At 37.9% G+C, this 26,566-nt stretch overlaps 1 long non-coding RNA gene across 5 annotated transcripts in view; it reads right to left on the bottom strand.

Annotated features, from left to right (window-relative positions):
* The window catches only part of LOC140641247 (uncharacterized), a 104,288-nt gene that overhangs the window by 59,893 nt on the left and 17,829 nt on the right, over positions 1-26,566 (bottom strand). For all 5 annotated transcript variants that reach the window (XR_012037792.1, XR_012037794.1, XR_012037793.1 and 2 more), the window contains one exon: positions 7,171-7,295. This is a non-coding gene — a long non-coding RNA (uncharacterized lncRNA). The remainder of the gene's footprint in view (positions 1-7,170; positions 7,296-26,566) is intronic.

The raw sequence follows: 26,566 nt of genomic DNA, 5'->3' as shown, positions 1-26,566 counted from the left end.
TCTTTTATCCGTGTCTTTTATCTCTTTATTTTCCATCTCATGGCTATTTTACCTTTTTCTTCGATGTCATATATATATATGTTTTAGTTGAATCTGATTTGTCATACTTCTACAAATGATTGTGTGAGAATGTTTATTTCAGGTTGTGCTGTTAGGTTTTCACCCGCTTTATCTTTATTGGAGAATTTTTTTCAGCTAACCTCTTCAGATTTTTTTCTCTATTAATAATACCTTTGTGGATGTTGTTTGCCAGTGCATGCTCATTTTGAAATGGCTTCTCTTTCTGTATGAGCAATAATGGGATATGTAGGCAGGGGTAAGCATACGTTTGGCCGACCCCATTTCTAGTTTGCAGGTGCCCTCTCCTCTGTTCATTGCATTGCAGTCTTGAAAAACAATAGTGCTTGATTTTGGTGGAGAGGGGTTACTTTATGTCTCCTGATTTTACTATTATTTTTAAAATTTCAATAGATCCTGTATTTTTTAAGATTTTATTTATTTATTCATGCGAGACACAGAGAAACAGAGACATAGGCAAAGGGAGAACAGGCTCCTTGCAGGGAGCCTGATGCAGAACTCGATCCCAGGACCCCAGGATCACACCCTAGGCCAAAGGCAGATGACCAACCACTGAGCCACTCAAGGTGCCCCTAGACTCTTTAATTTCCAATACTTGCTTCCTTCTTCCTCTTCACCCCTAATCCTAGAAAAAAACCTTTCCAATTCCTATTCCCCAGAATAGTATTTTCTTGAGATTCTGATCCATGCTCCTGCATTGCCAAATCTCTACCTGTGGATTCTTTAGCAGCCAGTGCACAGAACCACTGTGTCTCAGCACTCTTTCAGTTTGACATTTACAGTGTGAGTCTCTCCTCTAAGGAGATGATTTTCATCCATTTTCTGTCCTTAGGCCTCTGATCCTGTCTTGCCCTCCTATAGTTGCCACCCCCTGTGCATTGAGCTCTGGAGCTTGGTCTGCTGCTTCAAAGTTTTGATTTGCCTTGTTGAACAGAGTTGGAAATCTATAGTAGTAGCTGATCCTACCCAGGCTGTAAGTGTGGGTTCTGAAAAACTTTGTGATACTTGTTGATCTGAATTTTTTTCCCATATAATAGATGAAAAGAGATGAATATAAATAACCACCATCTTTCTCTGGAAACTCAAATGTTTCTTAAAGATGCCTAAAGTTTGTATCTTAGCATTTTTTTTCTTAACATGAATGTCTTGGATTAATACAGCATATTTTTCTCATAGTACTTATATGTGGAGTTTTTGTTCAGTGATGCTTTAAAATAAGCACAATTTCAAGTGAGAAAACCAAGCCTCAGAAAGGTTACATAAATTCTTCAATATCACACACCTACATATATTGGAATTCAAATTCTACAGGGGAGTGCTCTTCTAAAATGAAATAGACAGCTTTTTAAGCTGTGACTCTTGACTAGCACCAATCCCTCACACACATTGAAAATGCTTAATCAGAGTTAAGATGATCACCTCTTGAAGTTGTAGGAAAAGTTCCTGCGTTATGGGGATGTTTTCTAAGACAGTTGTGACATGAGAACTATATTTGGTCTCTGTCCCCAGTTCCTTACACAGAGCTTCTAAAAAGAATTACCTGAGTAATAGAGGTGATAGGAGGGTCATTCACAGAGTTCCTAAATCTCTTAGAATTTTTTGAATGATAGGATCATCTTTTGTTCTAATGAGGTGACTCCTGGTGGGCTCCTGGGTAGCTTCAGGGTGAAGGTGGGTCACCAGAAAGAATAAGCCATGACTAGCAGCTTGAAACTTTCAACCCCAGGAGGGGAGAGTGCCATGAGATGGAGTTAATAATTGATCATACTGGGGATCCCTGGGTGGCTCAGCAGTTTAGCGCCTGCCTTCAGCCCAGGGCGTGATCCTGGAGTCCCGGGATCGAGCCCTGCATGGGGCTTCCTGCATGGAGCCTCCTGCATGGAGCCTGCTTCTCCTTCTGCCTGTGTCTCTGCTTCTCTCTCTCTTTCTGTATCTTTCATGAATAAATAAAAATCTTTAAAAAAAAAATAATTGATCATACCTATATGATGAAGCCTCCATAAAAATCCCTAAACTGGAGGCTTCAGAGAATTTGTGCTTTTGGTGAATACTTCCATGTGCCAGAAGAGTGGTATACCCCAACCTTGCAAGAACAGAAGTTCCTGTGCTTGGGACATTTCCAGACCTTATACCATGTACTTCTTCATTTGTCTATTCATCAGTATTTTTTATAATAAATTAGCTATAGTAAATAATTCCTTGAGTTTTTTGAACTGTTTCAGTAACTTATAAAACCTCAAGGTGGGGGTTGGTGGTTGGTGGTTATAGGACACCCTGGTTTTGTAGCCAAGTTGGACAGAAGTGTGGTTACCCTGGGGTCCCATTACTTGAGACTGTCTTCCAAAGTGAGGACAGTCTCGTGGGACTGAGCCTTTGAATCTGTGGAATTGGATTAATTGTAGGACACCCAGTTGATGTCCAGGGAGCTGGTTCCCAGCCATGGGTAAATCAAAATCACACTGAGATACTTTTTTAAAAGAGGGAGTCTAGAAACCTAATCTATAGACTCTTCTTCTGTAAGTCTAAGGCAAAGCCCATAAATTTGTGTCTTAAAATTGTTAATTATTCAGTCAACCTGCTGATGGCTCATATCTGACTCTGACACTCGGGTAGAGTGGTTCCTGAACTTAACAGCTCTTGCGCTTGTGGAGTTGACAGTTTCATGGGAGAGAAAAATAGTAATTTAGAAATCACACTGTTGATATGAAAATGAAATTACAAACTCTCAGGTCATTGATCTAAGGGGGAAAAAAAAGAGGAGAGTATAAGAAATTCATGTGATGTAGCCTGAGAGCCTAGAGAAGGCTTCATTGATAAAGGGACACTTAGCTGAGAAGTGGAATATGAGAGTGCTAGTTACTCAGCAAGACCACAGCATGTGCAAAGGTCCTGTGGCAGAATGAGAGTGGAGTGTTAGAAGAATGGGAGGAAGGGAAAGATGAGTATGGCTGATGATGAGACAGAGCCATGCAGGAGCCGTTACTAGTGTGTTGAGGATTTTGGCCTTGATCATAAAAGCAAAGGAAAATCACTGCAGGGTTATGTGCATTCCATGCAAATAAAGTGTGGATACTCTGATCAGAGTTGCATTGTTAAATGAAAATCCCAGCTTCTTTGTAAAAAGTAGAAGGGGTGTACACTGGAACAAATGTTAGAAATGGCTGAATTACAGACAAGGTTCATGTGGCATTAAAGGGAAAATGTTATGCCTAAGAACAATTTCAGATGTACAATAAAGACGATTGGTGATGGAATTGAGTGGAGGGTTAAGATTTGAAATGTTCTCACACATGCCTGTTTGGGGAGCTTGTGCAGTTGCATGGCGGGAAGTGTGATTCATTGGGATAGAGTCATTGAAATGAGCACCATGTAGTGAAGACATTTTGATTCATTCTCAAACATGTTGAGATTGGAGATGCATTTTGATATCAAAATGGATTTGCTGAATAAGCTCTGGTATATATTAGTCTGGAGGTCTGCGGACAGGCGAGACAGCATGGTTCCTACCACGGCAGGGCATCCCATTAAGAAAAAATGCCCCCAGAAAGAATCCTTGGATAATGGCTTTTGCAACTGAAGAGTATAGTTAAATATCAGGGTTATTGGCATCTATCCTGCTGGTGTCATCTATTCATTAAAGGGAACATAATTTTAAAGAACCCAGATAAGGCTGGAAGCCCTTGGAGTTGTGGTAAGCATGCTTGGCTATGTCTGTAGTTGTACTACAGTATTTTTTTTTTTTATAACGATGTAGCATGTACTCTCATGGGAGCTGAAATGACTTCAAAGAAACCTTCACCCATCTTCATTTCTGCAGAAGAGGAGGCAGGAGCCTGTGGAGTGAGTGAATAGGATGTGGAAGGTGGAGAAACAGCCCAATTAAATTGCAGTGGAATGATAGAAGTGAGTAAAATTTTGAAAAAAAAAAAAAAACTCGCAGTATCTCTGGTAAGCAAGTAAGTTTAAAAAGAATTAGAAAAATATGGGGGGAAAAGGCAGCTCATCAGCTCTGTTAGTTTTGCTCTCTGACCATTTCTCTATTTATTAATTGGTGATCAGTGATAAGACAGAACAATGTTCCATTTGCTCCGTGTCTCGAAAATTTCAGTGGCAAAAACAACATCAAATTCAGAGAAGCATCTTGAATCAGAAAGCTTAGGGGATCTGTTCCACAAGTTTCCTGGGCAATTGGCTTATAGGAAGGAATAAGAAGACTGTTTTATGGAGGTTCGTTGATGGCTCACAGGGACTGATGAGTTGCGAGACCCTTGTCACTTTACCAGGAGAAAAGAGTTGGCTGATGGCAAAGTGAAAGAAATGTGAAAGTTGATGACAACACCTGTTTGTAGGCCACAGATGTCCAAATCTGTTTTCTTTCTCATCTCACAACTTCAAATACTTATATTTTATGGTAGGCATACCTTTGATAATTATCCTCAAGTCTTATTGGGAAGTGACACAAATAAAGTGTATATATACATTTGCACAAATACAATGTACTTGCATACATTGTATACAATGTACAGAAGTGCATTATACAAATAAAATGAATATAAAATGGGACTGTGCTGGTTCCACTCTTAACCACACATGAAGCCAGAATCTGCTATTTGAATGATTACACCTGGCCTTCTCTGCTCGCACCCACTCACACCAGCCTCCTGCTACTCTGGGAAAAAGGATGTAAGGGAAATAAGCAAAGTAGTAGCTCAGCTAAGTCACCAGGAAGTGCCAGCCTACTCTCTCCCTGCTCCTCAGCGTAGCCCCAGGTAAACAGTGAGCCGCTCCAGTGCCACCTCGGTGCTTGTTTGCCTTGCACATCTAGGCTGGTGCCTCCACACACACACACACACCTTGAGTTTCCTCCCTAATCCGCTTTTCTTCTGCACTGAGGGCACCTCTCGCCGTGTTCTCACTAATTATCTGTGACATGCAGTTGGCAACCCTGTTTGTGAGGCTTCGTCTATATTCTGTGTTAGGTTGGCCTTGCCCCTTGGGAGATGAGAAGATGTGTGTCTTTGAATCAAAAGATCAGAGCATGCAGTCAAGATGTACTCCTGTGATCCCTTAATATACTTTCAGCCAAGGCCCCTTTTATTGTCTCTCAGACACCATTTCCCAAATGCACTGCAGTGTCAGCCTCTTCTTCAAAGTGCCCTTACAGAGAGCACCTGATGGCTCTGGCTGGAAGAAAAAGCTAAGGACAGACTCAACCCTGCTGCTCTTCACTCAGGGCCCCAGAATGTGTCAGGAGGAAGCGCTGGTTTTCCCACTGAGATGGGGGTAAATGCAGAATGTTTGAATTTCAGAGTCATCCAGTGCTTCCTAAAGATGATAGTGTATGTGTGTGTGTGTGTGTGTGTGTGTGTGTATTGCGGGGGGGATTTCTGAGTGTAGCACTGATGGCACAGATGAGATCACACATAGAGAATTAAACATAGTGAAACTCAAATGTTCTCTTGCTTGGGAGTTGATGTATTTGATTAGGCGGCTGCCCTCCTGCTCTTCCTTGTAATCTTTGCAAAATTGAAAGGAAATTCTTGAGTCAAGAGTGGTACAGAAAACCCTTTGCAGGCCATACTGGACTCTCAGACTATAGTAGGAAGACCTCAGTTTTAGATTCCCTGGGATTGTAACTGCAGTATTACCTTGGGTTTTCACTGAGAATATGAAAACCAAGCATATGCTTTGAGAGCACCTTAGTCCCTATTACTCATGCCTCCTCCTGTGTTCTTGGTGCTCCGTGCATCCCAACACAGGTGGACTCCCTTTTGCTCCTTTCCTCACTCTGCTTTAGGGAAGGGCAGTTCTGGCAAGATGGTGAATTTGGGCCAAACACCTGAGCATGTTGGGCTCAATTCCCCCCTTCTTCCTCTTAGACATGAGCCAACCATTCGTTCATTCAACAGATAGTATCAAGAGCTTATGAATGTCAGATGGCTTTCTAGCCACTGGAATCGAAGCAAATAAAATAGGCAAATATGAATAAAATAGACAAAGAACCCCTACTCTAATAGGAGGTACAGAAAATAAACATAAGAAACAGAAGTGCTTTTAAAGTGGCAAGTGTTACCATGATGAGCCCTGAGCCATGTCTAGCATTGTTGAATCATTCTATCATACCCCTGGAACTAATAGAACACTGTAGGTTAACTCTCTTGCAATTAAGATTAAAAAATTAATACAACAAATAAAGTGGCAAGTGTTGGAGGAAAAACTGTGGAGCAGAGAGAAGAAATATCAAGGGTTGGGGGCCAGAATTTTAGAAGGGAGTCACAGGGGCTAAAGCAGAGAATTCCTGCAATAATTCCGATTATTGGCAATAATCGGCTGGAGCCCAGAATTCACCTAATTTGACTTGTGTTCTAATGAAATCACTGGTCTCCTGTCCTAAGACTCATCTGAGGAAGGAGGAGGTTGTGACAAGAAGAGGTCATTGCAAAAGTCGAGAAGTGATGTGATGGTGCGAGCAGGGAAGGTGGTGAGGAGGAAAGGGCTACTGAGCATATTTGAAGTAGGCAAGTTTTGCCAACAGGTGATGCACAGTGTGAGGAAAGATAAGCATTAAGGATGGAGATGCACGTCAAAGATTTTGAAGTGAGTAACTAAAGGATGAATTTGCAATTAAGTGAGGTGGAAAGACTGAGGTCAGACATGTTTGGGATGGGGCCGGCAGTAAAAATTCTGAGTTTAGTTTTAGATAAGCTGAGTTTAAGAAGCTTGTTAGACATCTGGTGCAGAGAGTAATCAGGGGATTAGAGATGTGGTTTGGTGCTCAGAGGAGAAGCCCAAACCTGACATCAGCTCAGAAGTGGAATTCAAAGTCACAGGCCTGCCTGAGATCATCCTGGAATGTGAATGTTGTCAGAAAAATAAATGTGGCCCAAGGACTAATCCCTGGTCACTCCAACATTTAGAAGTGCAGACAAAAGGAAGGAGCAACAGTGGAGATCAGGAGAAGGAGGAAAACTAAGTGGGGTGTGTTATGTCCAAGTACAAGATCCAGTGCTCATCCTCTGGGGGATGTCTCCCACACTTGCCTGGGTCTACATGGGGAGTTTGGCCACATTCTGTGTTCTCAACACTACTTACCTAGAAAGCTTGAATGAAGCCACGTCCTTGAATTTGATCCCATGTGCCACTTGAGTTTCTTCTAAAACTGTTCAGACCTGGGTGGGAGAGAATGGTGAGCTACATCAAGGGTCTCCTGGGGCCTCCTAAAAGAAAAACCAAAAATTTGGGTTGGCTAATTCTTTTTTTTAACTCTTGTTTTAAGCCAAGAATCAATGTTCAGGGTACAATATGATTTTCTTGTTTAACAAATAAAGGTAATCTATGTTAAAAACAAACCATAGTATTTTTGCCAATATTTAGTTTTAGTTTTCTTTTGACAAAGCAGTGAGCTGTTCTTCATCTTTGTTCTCCTGTAATTCAGCCTTTTTTGGGTAGTCATGTGCTCTTAGGCCTTGGTAACAAAGTGATCTTGTTTGAATGTTGACATTTTCTTTTTAGCAAGCATATCTGAGCATATTTACAAAGTCAGCTCATAGCCACAGCTGAAGTCACTTGGGACCAGTAATCAACATTGTTTGACAGGATCAAGTCTCATGTGTGGGTTTAGAATATGCCTACGTGTGAAAAGAAAGAAAAAAAAAATGCAGAAGACATCCATACCGAAATGATTACATCTCAAAGCATTCCTTGCTAAACAGAGTCTCACATCTTTGCTATTCAGAGGGAAAGGAAAGAGAGAATCCCAAGAAAGCTTAAACCCAGTGCTGAGCCCAACAGGGGGCTAGCGATTATGAGCAGAAATCATGACCTGAGCCAAAACCAAGAGTCTGACGCTCAATCAAGTGAGCCACCCAGGTGCCCCATGACTTAATGTCTTTAAAAAAAAACAATTTAAAAGATAGGCAGGGATCTCTGGGTGGCGCAGCGGTTTGGCGCCTGCCTTTGGCCCAGGGCGCAATCCTGGAGACCCGGGATCGAATCCCACATCGGGCTCCCGGTGCATGGAGCCTGCTTCTCCCTCTGCCTGTGTCTCTGCCTCTCTCTCTCTCTCTCTCTCTCTCTATGTGACTATCATAAATAAATAAAATTTAAAAAAAATAAAAATAAAAAAAATAAAAGATAGGCAGAGGTCCCGAATAGACATTTTTCCAAAGAACACAATACAGATGGCCAACAGGGACATGAAGGATGCTAAATATTCGTAATTATCAGAGAAATGCAAATTAAAACCACAATGAGATATCACCTCCTACCTGTTAAATTTGCTATTTTTCTTAATAACTAGTGTTGGTGAGACTATGGAGTAAGAGGAACCCTCCTGTGCTTCTGGTGGGCATGTAATTTGGTGTAGCCACTATGGAAAACCAGTATGGAGGCTTCTCAAAAAATTAAAAGTAGCACTATTATATCCACTGATTCTACTTTAGGATGTTTATCAAGCAAATGAAAACACTAATATGAACACCTTTTTGCAACTGTATGTCCCTTGTAGCTTTATTTTCAGTAGACAAGATCCTGAGGCAACGAGTGTCTGTTGGTGAATGAATGGATAAAGAAGTTGTGCTATGTATATACTGTGTATGTGTATTATGTGGAATATCAATCATAAAAAAGAATGAAATCTTAGTATTTATGACAACTTGGATGGACCTAGAGGGCATCCTGCTAAATGAATTAAATCTGAGAGATGAAGACAAATACTGTATGATTTCACTTACATGTGGGCTCTAAAAAACAGCCGAGGAATAAAAACAGAAACAGACTCACAGATACAAGAAACCATAGTTACCAGATGGGGGAGCTTGTATGGGCTCGGTGAAATAGGTGAATGGCACTGGGAGTAACAAATTTTCTGTTAAAAAGTAAGTCCAGGCGTCTGCCTGGGCAGCGCCTGAGCCCTTCCGCTCAGGGCGAGATTCTGGGTCTGGGGATGAGTCCCCCATTGAGCTCCCCCGGGGGAGCCTGCTTCTCACTCTATGTCTCTGCCTCTCTCTCTCTCTCTCTTTCTCTCTCTCTCTCTCTCTCTGTCTCTCATGAATAAATAAATAGAATCTTTTTTAAAAAATAAATAAATGAAAAGTAAGTCATGGGAATGTAATGTACAGCATAGGGAATACAGTCAATTATATTGTGATAACTTTGTATGGCGACAGATCGTAACTAGACTTCTTGTGGAGATGATTTCATATGTAAAAAAATATTGAATGACTGGGACGTACATGTAAAACTAATAGGATATCGTTTGTCAACTGTACTTCAAAAAATTATCCCTTTGAATGGTTTTTATTTTGATTTTCGTTGGATCTGTTATTAATATGGTGACCCTTGGTTTTATATTTCTTTGCATTTTCCTAATGCATTTTACCCATTTTCTGAGTTACTTCCTTCTAAATGTAAATATAACAGCATGAACCATACTTGGATTCTGGAATTCAATCAAGTATCTTTGGTTTTTCTTTCAAATATTTAAGGTCACTCATATTATATAATATGCTTATAAATTTTTATTTTGTTTTCTTTTTGGGGGATACTTTTTGATTGATTTCTTTTTTTCTCATAATTTTCTGTGACACATTGACATTTTTCTCTCTCCACCCTAGCCACTCTTTAATTGTATTGTTTTATTTATGTCTTTAAAAAATGAACACCATCTTTGTACAGTTAATGCTCTAAGTAGTGAAATAATGGCAGTTAATTTTCTAATTAAACTCTTTTTAGAGCAATTTTAGCTTTATCTCAAACTTGAAAGGAAGTACAGAGAGTTCTCTCTACTCCCTCTCCTTATATACATACAACCTTCCCGATTACCAGCATCCCTCACCAGACTGGTACATTTGTTACAGTCAGTGAACCTACACTGGCATGTAATTACCACCCAAAGTCTGTAGTAGTTTGTATGGGACTCTCGATATTGTACATCTTAGGAGTTTTGACAAATGTATCAATTATCGTAGTAACACACTGAATGATTTTTTTATTCTTCTGCTAACCAGTGAACTCTACTGTCTCCGAACTTTTGCCTTTTCCAGAATGTCATAGAGTTGTGATCATACACCTTGAAAAGCTTTTCCGGTTGGTTCTCTTCACACAGTAATAAGCATTTAAGTTTCCTCCACGTCTTTTCATAGCTTGATAGCTCATTTCTCTTTAGCACTGAAAAATACACTATTGTCTGGATGTATCTTAGTTTATTTACCCATTTACCTCCTGAAGGACATCCTGGTTGCTTCCAGGTTTTGGCAATTAAGAATAACACTGCTGTAAATACGTGAGGGCAGGTTTTTGTGTGGATGTAAGGTTTCAGTTCATTTGGGTAAATTCCAAAGAGTGTTACTACTAAATCATATGGTAAACGTGTGCCTAGTGTTCTAAGAAACCACCAAAATGGTTTCACAGTCTTCCAGAGTGGCTGTACAATTTTGCAGTCCAACCAGGAATGAATGAGAGTCTCTATTGCTCCCTATCCTTGCCAGCATTGGGTGTTGTCATTGTTTTGGATTTTGGCCAGTTTAACAGGTATGTAGAGTGGTATCTCATTGTTTTTGAAATTTGTAATTTCCTAACAACATATGATGAAAAAAATATTTTCATATGTTCATTTGGCATCTGTATATCTTCTTTGGTGTCTGTTCAGGTCTTTTGCCTCCTTTTTAAATTTTTGTTTTTGTTGTTGAGTTTTAAGAATCTTCGTATATTTTGTATAACAATCCTTTATCATATATGCCTCTAAAGATATTTTCTGTCATTCTATAGCCTCTCTTCACATTCTCTTGATACCATATTTAATGGAGCAGAAGTTTTTGATGAAATCTGTATTATTAGACATTTCTTTCATGGATTGTGCCTTTGGTGTTGTGTCTAGAAAGTTATAGCCATCCCCAAGGCCGCCAAGATCTTCTTCTATGGTAGCTCCCAGGAGTTTTATGGTTTTTTCATTTTATGTAGAGGTGCCTGATGCATTTTGAGTCATTTTTTGTAAATGGTGTAAGGTCTGTGTATGGATTCATTTCTTTGCACATGTATGTCCATTTGGCCCACCACTGTTTGTTGAAGAGTCTGCCTTTGCCCCATTGCATTGCATTTGCTCCTTTCTTAAAGAAAAATTGACTATTATTTATGTGGGTCTACTTCTAGGCTCTCGATTCTCTTCATTGATTTGTTTTTCCCTTCTTTCACCAGTACACACTGGAGTGCAAGAGGTGAGTAAAAGACACAATAAAAAAATAAGTGAAAATGAAAAATTGTATGAGAAAGTAAACTACTTCAAGACTAACTGTAGAGCTATACAACCAAGACAATGTCACTTTATACTAAGTCTTGAAGTAAGGTAGTGTCAGTCCTCCAATCTTGTGCTTCTCCTTCAATATTGTGTTCACTCTCGTGGGTCTTATGCCTCTACCTAGAAACTTTAGAATTAGTTTGTCATTATCCACAAAATAGCTTGATAGGGTTTTGATTGGGATTGAGTTGAATCTTCAAATCTAGTGGGAAAGAACCAACTACTTTGACCATATTGAGTCTATACATGAACATGGAATGTCTTTCTATGTAGTTCTTCTTTGACATTTTTCATCTGCATCGTCCTCATAGATGTCTTAGACATATTTTGTTGTATGTATACCTAAGTACTTCATTTGGGGGGTTGCTAAATTAATGGTAATGTATTTTTAACATCAAATTCCATTTGTTCATTGTGTTATATAGGAAAGCAATTGACTTCTGTATATTAACCTTGTAGCTTACAATCTTGCCATAGTAACTTAATAGTTACAGGAGATATCATATTGATTCTTTTCAGTTTCTCTACATAGACTATACTTAGTCATATACTACTAAAGACAGTTTTATTTTTTTTCCAGTATGTATACCTTTTGTACACTCTTCTTGTCTTACTAAATGAGCCAGGACTTACAGTACAAGGTTGAAAAGCAGTGCTGAGAGGGAACATCCTCACTTTGTTACTGATATTAGCAGGAGAGCTTTGAGTTTTTCATCATTAAGTACAGTGCTAGCTGTAGGTTATTTTGCTCTGTATCAAGTTGAAGGAATTCCCTTCTAATCCTTGTTCACAGAGAGTTTTTATCATGAATGGGTGTTTGATTTTGTCAAATGACTTTTCTGCATGTATTGATAGGATCATGTGGTTTTCTTTTCTTCTTCAGCCTGTTGATGAGTTGGATTATGTTAACTGATTTTGTAGTGTAAAAGCAGCCTTGCATACCTAGGATAAATCCTTCTTGATTGTGGTGTGTAATTGTCTTTTATTTGTTGTTGGATTCAATTTACAATTTTTTTTTGTTAGAGATTTTTACATTTATGTTCAAGAGAGTGGTCTGTAGCTTTTTGTTTTTGTCTTGTAATGCTTGTTGGATTTTGTACTAGGATAATGCTGGTCTCATAGAATGAGTTATGAAGCATTCCTTATGCTTCTGTCTTCTAAGAGAGATTGTAGAGGATAGCTATAATTCACTTGAAAAAATAGATATAGGCCTATTCAGATTGTCTGTTTCTTCTCATAAGTTTTTTTGCATTCAAGGAATTGGTCCATTTTGTTTATGTTACCAAATTTGTGGGCATACAGTTGTCCATAGTATTTCTTTATTACCTTATTAATCTCCGTGGATCTGTAGTGATGTCCCTTCTTTCTGATTTTAGAAATTTATGTCAGTTCTTTTTGTCTTAGTCTGGTTATAGGCCTATTAATTGTATTGATCTTTTCAGAGAACCAGCTTTGGTTTCATTGGTTTTTCTCTCTTGGTTTGCAATTTTCAATTTCATTAAATTCTGTCTCACTATTTTTTCTTTAGTTTGCATTTAATTTGTGCTTCTTTTATTTTCCTCCAATGGAAGCTTAGATTATTAATTTTAGACATTTCTTCTTTCCTAATATTTTCATTTAATATACAAATATTGAATTTTAAAAATATTTATATATTAAATTTTATTTATAAAATTTATAAATTTTCCTCTAATACTGTTTTCACTCCATCTCAGCAATTTTTGTTAAGTTCTATTTTATTTCCATTTAGTTCAAAATATTTTTAAAATTTCTCTTGAGAATTCTTCATGGACTATGTGTTATTCAGAAGTGTATTGTTAAATTTTGAAACATTTAGGATTTTCCAACTATCTTTCCATTGATTTTTTTAAAAATATTTTATTTATTTATTTGCAAGAAAGAGAAAAAGGGAGAGAGAGAGTGCACAGAGGGAGAGGGAGCAGACTCATCACTGAACAGAGAGCCCAACACAGGACTCAATCCCAAGACACTGAGATCATGACTGGAGCTGAAGACAAACATTCAACTAACTGAACCACCAAAGCACCCCTCCATTATTGATTTCTAATTTAATCCTACTGTGGTCTGAGGACAGACATTTGATGATTTCTATGCCTTTAAATTTATTAGGATATGTTGTATGGTCCAGTATATGGTCTGTGTTGGGGGATGTTCCGTAACAGCTTAAGAAAAATGCATATTCTGCTGTTGCTGAAGTAATCTATAGAAGTAAATTATATCCATCTGATTGATGGTGCTTTAAATTCAACTGTGTTCTTACTAATATTCTGTCTGACTGGTTTGTCCATTTCTGATAGAGGAGTGTTAAAATACGGAATCAAAAGAGTAGATTCATTTATTTTTCCTTGGAATTTTGTTGCTCTGATATTGGGTGCATATGCTTTAATGACTGTTGTGCTTTCTTTGAATATTGACTCCTTTATCATTATGGAATGTCATATTTATCCTTGTATCCCTGATAACTTTCCTTGAAAGTTCTGAAATCTGTTCTGAAATAGTACAATTACTCCTGCTTTCTTTTCATTTAGTGTATTAGAGTTTTCTCTGGGAACACAGAATAGGAGATGAATGGATAGATGGATGAGAAGTTTTACTCTAGGGACAGGCTCACATGATGATTATGGAATTTGAGAAATCTCATGATCTGCTGTCTAGAAGTGAGATACCCAAGGAAGCCAGTGGTGTAATTGAGTCTGAGATAAGGGACTAAGAACCATGAAAGCAGAAGAAGATGGATGTCTCAGCTCAAGCAGAGAGCTGATGAATTAACCTTTCCTCCCTCTACCTTTTTATTCTATTCAGGCCCTCAATAGGTTGGATGATACCTGCCCACATTGTGGGGAGCCATCTGCTTTACTCAGTTCACCAGTTCAAATGCTCATCTTTTCTATAAACAATGTCCCAGACACTCACAGAAATGTTTTGCCAACTATCTAGGCATCCTTTTATTCAATCAAGTTGACATATAAAATTAATGATCTTAATTAGTGTTAGCATGTGTCTATACTTACTTTTAATCCCTGTGTCTATATTTTCCAGTTTTTCCTCTTTTCAGATTTGAAGTTCTCCATTATATACTCAAGCTCAGAGAGTCATTCCTCAACTGTGTCTAGTCTGCTATGAGCCCACTCAAAGTTCTACTAATTTTGATTGCTAGCAGGTTTTTTTGAATTTCCATTTTTCTCTTTATATTATCCATCTGTTCTTACATCTTTTCTACTTGTTCCATTAAAGCCATTTGTATATTAATCACAATTTTAAAAAGTTCCTTGATAATGCCAACATACCTGTAGTATCTGTCTCTGGTTCTGATGCTTTTATAGTCTCTTCAAACTGTGTTTTTGCCTTTTGGTATGACTTGTAATTTTTTTGTGAGAAGTAGACATGAGGTACTAGTGAAAAGGAACTACATTAGTAATGTAGTGAGAAGGTATGGGGAAGAGGATGCTTTCTGTAGTTCTGGGATTAGGTTTTCATTTCCCGGCAAAACCATGCTCCTAACTGTTTTTGTTTCCTGGACCATGCTCCTCACCTTTGCTTTTCATTTCCTTCTGCACTCCCATTAGGTGGAACCAGACAGCCAGTGGGGGCTGGTTTGGATATTTTCCTTCCTCCAGGTTGTTGACACTCTGGTAGGATAAATTCTGTTGAGGTAACAGAGTGCTCTGGCATATTTCAACATGCATCCTTTTTCTGCCCTCCTGCCAAAAGCATAACTGGATTTTCTCTGACATTCACCATGACAATCTGGTAGATTTCCCAGAGTTAGAACTTTAAAAAGTGGGGGATCCTCCATAACTGGTTCCCCTGGAGTTTTTATCACTAAGGCTTGTCCATACTGAAGCTCCAGCAATTCATCAATTACATGTCACATTTCCCTTCTCTGGTATTGTTTTCCTTGAAAGTTTCTACTCCAATTTGGGATTTTCTATATCCTCCTTTCTGTCTTCCCACTCTGTGGTGGTAGTTTGCCCTGTGATTTACCTTCTCTCATGCATCTAAGAAGCATTTTTGATATATCTATTTATAAACATTTCTGCTAGTTGTTAGAATAGAGTAGCAACATCTGAGCTCCTTTCCTGCTGGATGGGAAACCAGAAATCCCTGACAAGTGACCCTTTTCTTTGTAAATTAAAGAATTGGCACATTCAGACTTCCCTCCACCTCCTTTTACATATAGTTTGTTTTTTTTTTTTTCATTGAATTATTGTTTTAGTTATGATGGTTATTTTTCTTGACTGGAAGGAATTAGTTTGAAAATATATTTGCCTTGTTTTTGTTTTGACTTTTTTATTCTATTTATTTAAACAACAACAAACAGTTCACCCATAACCTCCCTCCTGACCAACCCTCAGCCACCAAGGAGAAGGGAAGGAGCCTCATAAGAAATATGAACTAAACAATGAGCAACTCAAATCATCATTAAAAAAAAATTACCTACTGCTGATGACAGCTGAGATAGAACCAGGTGTTGATTTTTTTCTGATTTTTTTTTTTAAATCCCTCTTGGACAAGTACTTCTTCTTGAGCTGAGTAAAAGGAGAGATGGCTGCACCCAGAAGATCACTTGGCCAATGCCCACAGCACATTTCACAGCTCCGTTTCAGAGAAAGGGACTTGAGCTGTTTCTGTTCCCACAAAGCTGCTCCGAGGGTAGTCAGCCAGCCTCAAGTGCCATGCTGGAGGTCCTGGGTGGGCTGCCTACCTTCCACGCAGAAGCCTTCCTCCAGGCACTGACCAGGCCTCCTTCAGAAGGGTTCTAGGTCTTTGAGACTCAGTCTGAGCTTTGAATGTGCAGGCTACTTCTCCAGCTGCCTGGTGAAGTACGTTTCTCCCTAGTATTGGCTTTAGGTGTGTCCGTTTCATTTCCTTTAATTCATTCTCTCTGTGGCTAAAATTCCTTATAGTTTTTTGTGGTTCCTGAGTTAAAGAGTGAGCATGTATTTTTTCACTCTCTGGCTTTTTCAGAATTTGCTTTGTATTTGTAATTGTATTTGGCTTCAGTGGAAAATGGTCTCTAAACCCACTCCTCCATTACCAGCCTTTCCAGAAGTTTTCAATTTCATCTTTAAAAACATGTTGCAGGGATCCCTGGGTGGCGCAGCGGTTTGGCGCCTGCCTTTGGCCCAGGGCGCGATCCTGGAGACCCGGGATCGAATCCCACGTCGGGCTCCCGGTGCATGGAACCTGCTTCTCCCTCTGCCTGTGTCTCTGCGCCTCTCTCTCTCTCTCTCTCTCTCTCTCTGTGACTATCATAAATAAATAAAAATTAAAAAAATAAAAATAAATAAAAAAATAAAAACGTTGCAGGACAGCCAGGATGGCTTAGCTAAGGTTTAGCGCCGCCTTCAGCCCAGGGGGTGATCCTAGAGACCCGGGATGGAGGCCTGTGTCAGGCTCCCTGCATGGAGCCTGCTTCTCCCTCAGCCTATATCTCTGCCTCTCTCTTTTTTTCTCTCTCTCTCTGTCTCTCTGTGTCTCTCATGAATAAATAAATAAAATCTTAAAGAAAATGTTGCAGAAGAACCTTTGCTTTCATTAACACCATTTCATTTTTATCACCCTGAAAAAGATGGGTGAAATATGAAAGGATATTAGTATGAAGGCTAGTTGCAAATATCTAGAAGTGGGTATCTCCTATAGTGGGTCCTTTTTTGATAAGTGTGTATTGTCTATTGCCATTGGAGTGTACATAACTACAGATTAGGAAGGTGCACTCTAAAATCTGTGCTTACTGTCCAAGCAAGTACTACATAAAACAGGTGAATTAAGACATATACCCTGACAGCCTGTTCACTGAACCTTTATAATCCATGTATTTTAATTAACTAGCTTCTTTGGCTCACAGAAAGGTTTCACTGAATAAATTCTTTTTTTTTTCTTTACCCTTTTCTTTTTCTTTTATAAAATCAAATTTACCTAAACACTCCATTTAATGACTGTTAATTAAAAGTAAACAAGTACTTTCTAATTCCCTCTGGAATTTTAAATAGATTATCCAGAACACCATTTCTCCAAAATAGCTTACTAACCTTTAGAGGTTTTGTTGGGTTTTTTTTGTTTTTTTTTTTGTTTGTTTGTTTTTTGTAACCTTTAGAGTTTTGTGTGAAAGACACTCAAGTGGAGGTGCCCAGGTGGCTCAGTCAGTTAGGTGTCTGCCTTTGGCTCAGGTCATGATCCCAGAGTCCTGGGATTGAACCCTGCATCAGGTTCCCTGCTCAGTGAGGAGTCTGCTTCTCCTTCTGACCCTCCCATTTCTTGTGCTCTCACTCACTTTCTCTCTCTCAAATAAATAGACAAAATCTGGAGGGAAAGAAGGATACCCAACTAGCTGCTTTATAAGCTTGTTGGAATTTTAAGATTATGAATTCTTTGCATAGCATTTCATCTTTTAGGGCATATTTATATGCATAATCCTGGACTATCCTAGTTGTTTCATTATTTATAGAAAATTAGAATAACAGTAGGTAGTCTATGCTTGCTTTCTCTTGAAGAATGAATGACTTCTCTAACATTTTATGTTAATGTTACTTTTTAGTTCTCTCATTCTCTTCCATGTTTTCTGGGAAGCATGTGGTGGTAGGATGACTATGCATCTATGACCTCTGCCTCCTGTTGGTTATGTTACCTTATATAAAAAAAGGATATTTTGAAGATGCATTGAAGGCTAAAAATTGTTTGATTTTAAAATAAAGAGATTATTCTGGATTATGTGTACTTTTGGCTCAATTTAATCATCACATGGACTTTTAAAAGCAAAAGAGGGAAGTAAGGGGGAAAAAGGCCAGAGAGATTGGAGGGGTAAGGGGAATTCATTATGTCATCGTGGCTTTGGTGATGGATGGGCCAGATAGGAAGGAATGCAGGTAGCATCTAGGAGCAGACAGCAGACCCTGGCTGACAGCCAGCAAGAAAATGGGGACCTCAGACCTACAAGACCTCCAAAAAAGAACCTAACCTACCTGACATTATAGATTTGTGAGGCCCAGAACAGAGGATCAGGCCAGTCCCAACCAAACTTCTGATCTCCAGAAGATAGGGGATAATAAATCTTAGGCAGGATATGAAGATAATAAATGGGTTACTTGTTTTTCTGTCATTTGTTACAGCAGCAATAGGAAACCAAAACAGGTGCCATTCACACTCCAGAAACTTGGAATTTATGCCGGAGGACAAAGTGGGAAGGAGGTGGTGTGAAGAACTAATTGGCAATGTTAGTCCCTCTCAAAGAGAAGCATGCCCCCCACATTCATGTAAGGACCTTTCTGGGGTTGAGGTTCTATGCCAGGCAAACAGGAAGCCCAATGCACATCTCCCTTTGGGAGCAGAATAACTTGAAGTGGAAAAGGCAAGGTCCAGGCACAGCAATCAATGAGGCCATGGGGAGAGCCTTTGTCCACAATAGGCAAACACAGAGGGAAAAAAAATTTGGGGCCTTTGAAAATCTAGAGAAACCACTTTTGGAAAAAAAAATAATCCTTTTAATTTGATTCATTTCCTCACAAGTCAATAAAGTGCACATGCATTTAGGAGAATAAATTAGAAGGAAGAAATCGCCTGCAATCACAAAAGATTCCCTGGATAATAAAAATTGGACTGCAAATTTTAAAAAGTGATGAGTGTAGTGAATAGCTTGCAGGAGGGAAGGAAAATGAATTCATGCAGTAAAAAGGCAACCTGGCTTACAAAAGCCACAGAAGGAAAAGGGAATAAAATACAGAGAAAAGATAGGAAAGATCAAGAAAGTGCGTCTGTGTAATAAATGTACCATTTGGCTTGAAGTACTAAAGAAAAACTAGAAAATTTTATTGGTTAAAAAAATTAAAAGGCCTGAATATACATACTGCATGGATTTAACAATAACTATAGAAAAAATAATGAAGAAAGGTCAAGAAATATGATGCATATGTTTGGAGATTGAAAATGATTCTGTGCACATCTGAGGAGAAGGGGAAGTTATATCCAAAGAAAGGAAAGTACAAGGCTTCAGAATTTTCTTCTGCAACACCAAACACCAAAAGCCAATAGACGATTAGAGTATTGGAAGTGGCTTTTTTTTTTTTCCTAATTAAAATGTAATGCTTTGGAGAGAGAAAGCATTTGCAGTGGGGGTCAAGAGAACCATGAGAAAAAGAGATGGAAGGAATCACCTATTGCCAAAGTCTCAGAGACTATTATCCTTCTGAATATTTTCAATAAAATTCCCTTAGGCAGTAAGATTTGTTAAAATGTTCAATGAATATTTAAGGTCACGAGGAAGGAAATAAATCCGGTCATCATCCCACCACTCAGGGACAACTACCAATAACACTCTATTTGGGAAGTTACTTATATGTTTCTTCACAATAATTGAACTCACACAGTGCAGACTTTATTGTACTTGGATTTTTTCTGATTTAAAACTATGTTCTGCGAACTTTCCAAGTTAGTGTCAGGCTACACCTGCCCCTCAGCTTCAAATCCAGCATCCTACTTAGCAACCTGCTTTACAAAACAGGTCACGATCTGTGTAAACCACATTTCTTTTTTTTTTTTTTTTTTTTTTTTTTTTACCTCGACTGCTAGGGAGACTCCTATCTAGTCTCTTTACTTGTTATGCTTCTCTTTAATTAACACTCCACTCAAAAAAGATATACTTGTTTAATAACTTAAACTGCCCCATGTTTAAAATCAATTTAAAACAGATTAGAGGATCCCTGGGTGGCGCAGCGGTTTGGCGCCTGCCTTTGGCCCAGGGCGCGATCCTGGAGACCCGGGATCGAATCCCACATCGGGCTCCCTGCATGGAGCCCGCTTCTCTCTCTGCCTGTGTCTCTGCCTCTCTCTCTCTCTCTGTGTGACTATCATGAATAAATAAATTAAAAAAATCTTTAAAAATAAAAAAAAAAAAACAGATTAGAAACACATGTACTAAGAAACAATTCTAAATCCCTTACTTTTAAAACTTTCTAAAGCCTTTAAAGCTGTGAATGTAAAGGTCCCTGGCCACCTTATTCAACCTTTTAACATCGCGACTCCCTCTTTGTGGGGTGTGCTTCAGTCCTGCAACATCTCATTAGCTTGCAAACTGTGCTAAGTTCTGGCTCCTCCTAGACTCCTTAGACATGCTGTTCCCACTGCCTGAACTGCTGTTCCTGCCACTCTTGTGACTGCATCTTTCTCATAAGGCCTTAACTTTGCTAAGAAAAGCTTTTGGACTTGCTGATGCTTGAGATCTGCAGCTTTGCTTTTACCCGCCATTACACCAGAATTTGTGATTCGATGTTTGTTTACTATCTTGTCTCTTCTACATTATATAAGCTCCATGTATATTTTATTTATTTATGCATAATCAGCCCCTGCTGCAGTATTTAATTTTACTGAGTGCTCAAAAGAATCCCTTTTGAAAAAAACTTGACCTTTTTTTTTCATATTACAGAGGCTTCAAAAATGTGATCTTTTTCTTTGCTGCTGTGTATTTCAACACAGGAATAAAAAACAACATATCTCATCATTCATTATTATTAAATACTTAGTCTTTTGCAAAGCTTTGCATAAACATGCTAATGTATTGAAACATTCTTTTTTTTTAAACTTTTTAACATTTTATTGTGGAAAACACAGTTAATAGGAGATGTACCCTCTTAAAGTTTTAAGTGTGCAGTACAGTATTGTTGACTCTTCATACAGTGTTGCTCTTCAGATCTCTAGGAATTAACTAAATTTAGCTGAAAATGTATGCCTGTTAACCAGCTACTGCCCGTTTCTTCTTTCCCCTCAACAACACCTGGCAACCACTTCAGTGAGCCTATTTTCAATACCTCCTAGAAGGAGGATTGTGCAGGACTTGACCTTCTGTGTCTGGCCTGTATGCCTTAGCAGAGTATCCTTGAGGTTTATCATGTTGTGGCATAATTTTTTTTCTTGAGAGGCAGAATAGTATCCCATTGTATATATATGCCATGCCACATTTTCTCTGATGTTTCTTATACCACATTTTATCTGTTGTGTACACTCAGGTGATTTTCACATCTTGGCTATTATGAATAGTGTTGCAGTTAATATGGGAGTGCTCATGTCTCTTCAAGGCACTAATCTGTGTTCCTTCAGATAAATACACAGAAGTGGGACTGTTGGGTCAGTCATATGGGAGTTCTGAATTTTTTATTTTTTGAGAAAAACTTCCATGCGCCATTCTGCATACCTATGAAAAGTGTGTGGGATTCCACTTTGTCCACATCCCTACCAATGTTAGCCATCTTAAGAGGTGCAAGATGAAACCTCATTGTGGTTGTGATTTATGTTTCCCTGATGGTTAATGGTGTTGAGCATTTTTCATAGAACTTTTGGCCATTTATAGGTCTTTTTTTGAAGAACGGTTTCTTCAGGTCTTTTGCACATTTTTAAATGAGGTTATTAGTTTTCTGCTATTCAGTTGTAGGAATTCCTTATATATTTTGGAGATTAATCTCTTACAAGATGAATGATTTGCAAATACATTTCTTTCATTCTCTAACTTGCTTTTTCACTATTTTGTTTCCCTTGCTATACAGAACTTTTTAGTTAGTAGTCCCACTTGTCTAATTTTGCCTTTGTTGTCTGATTTTGTTTTGTTTTTTTTTTTTCTTTTGTTTTGCTGTTTTGGTGTCCTCTACTTGAAAGCACTGGCAAGACCACTGTCATGAGTCTCCTCCATTATGTTGATTTTTCAAGATTTTAACAGTTCCAGGTCATATGTTTAAGTCTTTAATCCATTTTGAATTGACTTTTGTATAAAAGCTTCATTCTTTTGCTGGTGGCTGTCTGATTTTCCCAGCACTATTTTGTCAAAGAGACTGTTCTTCCCTCATTGTGCATTTTTGGCACCCTTGTCAGAGCTCTGTTGACCATATATGCTTAGATTTATGTCTGGGCTCTCTTTTGCGGTCCATTGGTCTTTGTATCTTTATGCCAGTTCCAAATCGTTTTGATTACTGTAGCTTTGTAATAGAATTTGGAAGCAGGAAATGTGATGGCTCTAGCTTTGTAACATATGTTGAAAGGAACTCTGATGTCTCTAGGTTTGTTCTCCTTTTTCCAGATTGATTTGGCTACTCATGGTTTTTCTTTTTGTGACTTCCAGAATTTATTTTCCTGTTTTTGTGAAATATGGCATTAGGATTTTGATGGGGATTGTATTGAATCTGTAGATTATTTTCAATAGGAATATGAGTTCTTCCAATTCATAAACATGGGTTGTCTTTCCATTTGTGTCTTAATATTTTTGAAGATGTGGCTATGAAATTTATTACATTATAATATTTATAATGCATTTGGATTAAATTTGAAAATTATTTTCTGAATTCACATATTGCATCTAATTAACATATCAGGTTAACATATTGATTTTATTTTACTTCTATTTTAATCTTTCCTGGGTCTGAAAGTGCAATCCCATTCTCAGCCTGGTGTTGTTTCATTTTTGTTTTTCTTTTTATTTCCTTTACATTAACATACAGTGTTATATTAGTTTCACATGTACAATCTAGTGATTCAACAATTCTATACATTACTCTGCCCACCATAGTAAGTGACTCTTTAAATCCCCATCACATATTTCACTCATCCTCCCCCACCCACCTCCTCTCTGGTAACCACCAGTTTGTTCTCTGTAGTTAAGAATCTCTTCTTGGTCTGTCTCTCTCTCTTTATTCCCCTTTGCTTATTTATTTTGTTTCTTAAATTCCACATAAGAGTGAAATCATATGGTATTTGTCTTTATCTGACTGACTTAATTCACTTAACATTGTACTCTCTAGATCCATCCATGTTGTTGCAAATAGCAAGATGTCACTTTTTATGGGTAATATTCCATTGTGTATGTATATGACATCTTCTTTATCCATTCATCTGTTGATGGATACTTGGACTTCTTCCATAATTTGGCAATTTAGATAATGTGGCTATAAACATAGAGTGTACATATTCTTTTGAATCAGTGTTTTTTTATAGTTTGGGTAAATATCCTGTAGTACATTCCTGGATTGTAGAGAGGTTTTATTTTTAAGTTTTTGAGGAATCTCCATACAGTCCTCCACAATAACTGCAGCAGTTTTCATTCCCACTAACAGTTCACAAGGGTTTCCCTTTCTCCACATCCTCATCAACACTTGTTATTTCTTGTGTTGCTGGTTTTAGCCATTCTGACAGGTGTGAGGTGGGTATCTCATTGTATGATGTGCAATTTCCTGATAAGTAGTGATGCTGAACATCTTTTCATATGTCTGTTGGCCGTCTGGATGGATGACATCTTTGGAGAAATGTCTGTTAATTTCTTCTTCCCAATGTTTAATTGGATTTATTTATTTTTGGAGTGTTGAGTTGCGTAAGCACTTTATATATTTTGGATACTAACCCTTTCTTGGATACGTTTTTTGCAAATACCTTCCTCCACTCAGCAGGTTGTCTTTTAGTAGTAGTTTTGTTAATTGTTTTCCTTGCTGTGCTTTAGTTCATTTTTGCTTATATCTCCCTTGCCTCCAGAGACATATCTAGAAAAATGTTGCTATGACCAAAGTCAGAAAAATTACTGCCTGTGCTCTCTTCAAAGATTTTTAGGGTGTCAGGTCTGTCTTGTTTAATTTCACAAATCAATATTTTTGTAGTTGTCAGTCGGTAAGTCTTTGACCTCCTTGGTCAAGTTTGCTCCTAAGTATTTATTTACTAGAGCTATTGTAAATGTAATCATCTTCCTAATTTCCCTTTTAGACAATTCATTATTAGTGTATAAAAACATAACTTATTTTGGTATGTTGATTTTGTAACACTGCAACTTTACGGAATTTATTATTTCTCACAGTTTTTAGATAGAGTATCGAGGGTTTTCCATATGAAGATCATGTAATCTGCAAATGGACAATTTTACTTCTTCCACTGCAATTTGAGTATGCATTTTCCTTCTTTCTTTTGTTTTTCCTAATTTGTCTGGCTAGGACTTCCAGTACTATGTTGAATAGAAGTTATGGGACTGGGCATCTGAGCCTTGTTCCTGATCTGTGAGCAAATGTTTTAAGTTCTCATCATGAGTGCAATGTTAGTGGTAGGATATCTTATTATGTTGAGGTAGTTTTCATCTCTTCTGAGTTGGAGAGTTTTTATTATGAAAGGTGTTGGATTTTATCAAAATTCTTTTTTTTTTGCATCTCTTGAAATGACCATATTATTTCAGTCCTTCATTCTACTAATATGGAGTATCACATTAGATGATTTTTGTATGTTGAGCCATTTTTACATACTAGAGATAAATCCTGGTTGGCTGTGGTATATGATTCTTTTAGTCGGCTGTTGAATTTGATTTGCTATTATTTTGTTGAGGATTTTTGCATCTATATTCATCAAGGGCACTATCCTGTGTTTTTCTGTTCTTCTGGTATCTTTGTATGGATTTGGTCTCAGTTGCTGTTGGCCTCATAAAATGACATTGGAAGTGATAAATATTTTTGAAGAATTAGAGTAAAATTGATGTTAATTCCTCTTTGTTTGGTAAAATTTACCACGGAAGCCAGCTGGTCTTGGGTTAGTTGGTTTTTTGTTCTTTGTTTTTAATTTGAGAGGTTTGGGTTCAATCTCCATGTTAGTTATAGATCTATTCAGACTTATGATGCCTTCATGGTTTAGTCTTTATGGGTTGTATGTTTCTTGGGATCTACCTACTAAGTTATCCTGTTGGCTGGCATATAATTATTCATAGTTGTCTTTTATGATCTTTTTTTATTTCTAAGGCATTTGTTATAATGTCCCTCCTTTTATTTCTGACTGGGAGTTTTCGCTTACCCTGGCTAATGGTTTCTCATGTATTCAAATGTTTTCAACTTAAAACACAGTTAAGAATTGTTTCTCTGGGTAAATATTTGAAAGTGGGAACTGTGTAAAAGTATATAAACATTAAATAGAGAAATAGGGTGTATTTCAGGATGGCAAATTTGGTTATGTTGAGTTACCAGTTTTGCCAAATGATTAATTAGCTGAACTATATTTTGCAAGAATTCCAGTAGGGACCCTGCATTACCAATTAAGATATGGAAAGCCACAAAACACTGTTGCTTCTCTCCTAGCAATGAGAATACAAGCTGGATAGGTGGGCAAGATACAGTTTGGTTTTTTAAAAAAAATCAGAGCTTAAGGCACAAAGATAACTAAATGAACTAAATTTTAAAAGCATTGGGCTCATCCAGGGGAGAAAGACCTATGGATATTTTAAGTGTTGTTGGAGCAGTGGGAAGAGAAGAAAACCACCACAGCCAAAGGAATAAGCCTGTTGAAATTTTAATTAACTTTTAATGGTCTTGGGGGCAGACAAGACGGATTACAGTACTAAGGATTCTCAGTCATAAAACAAACCTACATCTAGGCCTATTTCGTAAAGGCCTAAATGAGTGCATGGGAAAGGTATGTTGAAGCTTGTAAGGGAAAAGGAGAGTTGAGAAAATTCTTCTAAATCAATTAGGGGATTCACTGCTATGGCTTGCTGGAGGCAGGGTATAAGGCAGGGGAAACAGAAGTCTCCACTGACCAGGCCCTTCTGATGTTCACAAGTACCCAGCAGTGGCCTGCCAAAGGTTGAGATTAGGGCAAAAGAAGGAATAAAATCTCTCAAAGGTACCCTGGACTTTCACTGATGGGTAAGGCAGTATGTTCCGAATGCTGGAGGCAGAGGAATAGGTTGAACAAAGTCTTTAAAAACCTAGAAAGCCGGTAAGGACTGGAGAGGAAAAAAGAAACTCCTTGGTGAACCACAAAGCTGTCAACCAGGTTGTAAAACAGAGAAAAAACTGGCATTTAGGATGTAAAACATTAAGAGATATCTAAAATCTGGCTAATGCCCAGATTGCAAGCATCGTTAAAGTGAAAATTTTAGTTTCACCTTCAAACCATTTGAGGTCATACTAAATTTATCTAAAACTATCACACAATCTCACCCAAATTCAACTGTAGGTTATATGAATTTATCTGTCTACATTAGCAGTATGACAAAAGAAGGGGGATGACCTTTTCTAGAGGTTGATAATATTTACTAACTAGTATATGATTAAAATTCAGCATTAACTGGATGAATCAGTTATCAAGTTATTTACAAGTATCTATAATAATATTTAAAGGCAAAGTTTGAAAGTAAAGCAGTAAAAAGACTATGCAAACTCAAAGCATAAAAAAGGT

The sequence above is a fragment of the Canis lupus genome, chromosome 10 (genome assembly GCF_048164855.1).
Source record: "Canis lupus baileyi chromosome 10, mCanLup2.hap1, whole genome shotgun sequence".
Lineage (NCBI taxonomy): Eukaryota > Metazoa > Chordata > Mammalia > Carnivora > Canidae > Canis > Canis lupus.
The sequence above is the reverse complement of the archived record's forward strand: the minus strand, read 5'-3'. Positions and strand labels throughout refer to the sequence as shown.